We start from the raw sequence: 3930 nt of genomic DNA, 5'->3' as shown, positions 1-3930 counted from the left end.
GCGATTTCCCAGAGACCTGCGTGTTTTGCCAGCCATGAAATCTACACAACATTCCATCTTGCCCAGCTCCCTGATACCTCTCATGATCAGTTAACATGATGGAATACGATGACAAAAAAAAAATTGTAGGGACACTTAGAAATTTTTAAGAATGTGAAGGCAAAAGCCTCGTTGGACGTTGATCTGCTGTTAAACTTTCTGTTGAAATCCGCGGCTGTGCCCGTCTGTACTTGACCAGCACCCCGCACAGTATCCCTTGTAGCTCGCTCAGCTCACTTGCCATCGCCAGGAGCTTCCTGTTTGCCCCCTCTGTACTTTTCCCTCAAGGCGGCCCATATTGCATGTGCGGCAGCAGCCTACCCTCCTCCCTTTGCCGGCGGCGCCATCACCTTTGCTCGTAAACCTTCTCTGCATGGCACTGCTCTTCTGGTGGTGGTGGTGGTGCCAAAAGAGATGGCTCATACCCACTCAGGGGGATTGGCCAGGAAAGGGGCGCTCACAGAGAGAAATTACAAAGTAATTAAAGAAAGACATTTAAGGAGGTAAATAAAATATTAGGGAAATATATACAGAAAAAAAAACTGCTCAAACATGAGACGTAGCATCAGGAAGTGTTGAAAACAACATAAAATAAAATAAAAAAATAAAGGAAAGAAAACATGAAAAGTACGTAGAGAAATAAAACAAGAAGGGAAGCTGGCGAAGGAGAGGCAGTGGGCGGGAAGGCACTGATAGTAGCGATCATACACGCAGGGATCTTTTTGAGGGAAGCCCGGCATGGCCTGGGGCTAGCACGGGAGACGGCCAGATTCCGAAATGAACAAGTGCACGGCGGAGCAAAGATCTGCGCGGCTAAAACCCAGTGCCTTCGCCCCGAACGATAAGATCAGAGGAACAGACAGTGGGAAGGCCAATTTGTTAAAGCTGTTTTCCAAGTATCTTTTTCGTATGGAGGAGTACCGTCGGCAGGAGAGGAAAAAATGTTCAGCTGTTTCTAATTCGTTACAAAATGCACAGAGTGGTGAAGGGGCCAGATTGCAGCGATACAAGTAATAATTTAAGTTTGGGACACCACACCGAAAGCTGGTGAGGGTAACTTCACAAGCTCGTGACTGACTAATCCGGCACTTCCATGAGTGCCTAAGGTGCTCGAGGTCATAACTTGCGTACGCAGATTCCTCCATGCTTTGTAGCAGGCCTAATCTTCGAAAGCGTGCCGAGGTGACAAAATTTATGGGTGGTAGAACCTCCATCACTGGGCCATCCACTGCAATGCCCGCCAGAGTGTCGGCCGCTTCGTTGAGCCAGATACCTGCGTGTCCAGGCACCCATACCAAACGAAGTTTTTGTAAAGACGGAGGCAGTAAATACCCAAGGGCCCGACGTAGGGGAGAAGACTTTGAGCACGATAGGGCAGTGCAAACAGAAAGAGAATCTGTAAGCACAATTGCGTGATTTGTATCCGAATGTAGCTTTCTAAGGGCCAAAACAATCGCTAGATATTCAGCATGAAATTCTCTTTCCTGGCGCGTGGCCCCTCCTCGAGCTCCTATTTTTTGCACCTCGCGATTTCCTGTTCCTCACGAAGTGCATTCTTGTAACATAGAGATCTCAGCCTTTAACTTAAAAAAACTGACAATGTAGTTTTTTACCCAAGCACCTAGCACTTATGTGCACATAAGTTGCAGCATCTATGCTGGTACATGTAAGAGCTGTTTGCTGCTGTTTTTGGTTAGTTCTCAAAGACAGGCCTATCCAGCTACCGGACAAATATTGTGCAAACGTCAGGATATGCACCAGCCGACGATTTGTACCTACATTGTGAACAATTAGTAAGTAGGCTACAGATGCGACACAAGTGCTATAAGTTATGAGGATCAATCTCATGCCATTTTGTAGCCTCATTATTTTTATAATAAAATGTAGCCTCAGTATCTCATTTTAATGAAGTGGGCTGCAACAAACCGATAGATACTCATGGAAGCAACCACGATTCTCCTTTGAAACACTGGCTAACGTGGACAATAGTTGTATAATTATGAAAGTATTGTAACTAGGTGGCAGTTATATATTTTAGTTCTGCTCTAAGCACTGCCTAACTGCATGAATGTGGACCTCAAACTTTTTGCCTTCTTTAACAATGTAGGTGTTTTCTGTACGCACCGCCTCCATGTATGTGTGTATTTATGTGCACATATACAACGGGAATGCAAAAAACTGCTAACAACGTAATGCACAGCCTCCACTGCGCACTCAAAGTATTTGCGAGAGCGGAGCCATTACACACTTGGCACCGTGTGTAACGTGCAAGGCGCAGTGCACAGTGAAGGGTGCACTGTGATAGTAGGTGTATTCTTTTAATGTTGGCGCTCCTCCCGCAAGTATTCTGTCTACTTTATTTTTGCAACTGTTAATCTCCATCGCTCCATTTGGCCACTCTGTCAAGTACTACTTTGTGGACTCAAGCTGAAGTGATTGCAGATTTTAGTTATGGCCAAAGCTTACATTCTTGTTCATAGCTTTTCTGGGGGCACTCTGCTCTACCACTCCCAATAAAAGTGAACCCAATAAAAAAAAAAAAAAATGATTGTACTCAAGTCCACCAAAAAAATTTTTGCTTCGTGCTATAACCTGCACTTATAAATCTTTTTAATCCACATGGGCTACGAGGCATGCCGTAACGAGGCTCTGGATTAATTTGGACCACCTAGGGATCTCTAATTTGCAGTGAAATCTCAACACACGGGTGTTCTCACTTCTCACTTCCATTCAAAAAGTAGCCACGGTGGCCCGGACTGAACACTTACGAGAAATCTTTAGTGGCCATGAGGTAGGTCTTTCATGGAAAACAAAAAGCCAAAATTGAAAAGTGAATGTTATAGAACAGAGTTACATCCTACTGGCCATGACACGAAGTTCAGTTTAAGCAAATAAAAAATATTGTTTCCCAACTACAAATGCTGCAAAAAACTTCCCGCCCAGCCATGCTAACTCTACAGGTATCGGCGCAGGCCATGGGCATCAGCGGGTGGGTGCAAAAAGGGCATTTGCCCCCTGAAGCTACTCCAGCACTTGCCCACTCTCCTCTGCCCCGTCCCTCTACCCCGTGCAATACAAGTTTGCCCCCCTCAAGAAAAAGTCCTGACGACGATCATAGTGCAAACTCAAGTATGTCAGAGGTTTCCCATAACTGTTCCAGGTATAAAAATGTGGCCTTTGTTAGCTACACAAATTAACCAATAAATTATTCGATATAACTTAAAAGTAGGAGTGCTTTTTCAAAAAGCAAGCCTTAGTGGTCCATTTTCAAGATGAGGAAGAGTGCTTTGCACCATTTATAACTGTTTCAACCTACGTGCCAGTAGTGCAAGTAGAAATTCAGAATAAATAAGTGTTGCAATACTTCTCTCCCTTACACATCGCTTGTGCAGTATTAGTATCAAAGTACCAACCTCCCGTTCAAATCTTTTAGTGCAAAAGTCTCCTTTCAGGTTACGGAGACCAACAGCAGAAAGACTCAAAATGCTTTGTACCCTTCTTTTTCTTGCAAAGTCAACTATTTTTACAATTCTTACCAATCAAGCAATGCTGGTAAGCATTGAAAATCACTTTTCTCCTCTGCTTTTTTGTTCTATATCATGACTCCGCCAAAAAGAAACAAGTTGAAGATATTTGGCTTGGCTACAACTGAGACCTATTCAAGGAGGCCACTGAACGTAAATTAATATAATCTTACCTACATGACATTGTAAAAAAAGTTGGACTAAAAATTTGTTTCGCGTCTTTAGAATATGTCTTTACCATCAACTGTAGTGCCTACAGGGGGAACTGCAGAAATTAACTGCTGACAGCAACAAACTTTTGTTACAGTTCAGAATTAACATCAAGCAGGAAACTTGAAGTTAAATCCTTTTCAGTGATACACATGGG

This window comes from Haemaphysalis longicornis, unplaced genomic scaffold, assembly GCF_048455015.1.
Source record: "Haemaphysalis longicornis isolate Haplotype H1 unplaced genomic scaffold, Haemaphysalis longicornis Haplotype H1 scaffold_3, whole genome shotgun sequence".
Taxonomy (NCBI): domain Eukaryota; kingdom Metazoa; phylum Arthropoda; class Arachnida; order Ixodida; family Ixodidae; genus Haemaphysalis; species Haemaphysalis longicornis.
The sequence above is the reverse complement of the archived record's forward strand: the minus strand, read 5'-3'. Positions refer to the sequence as shown.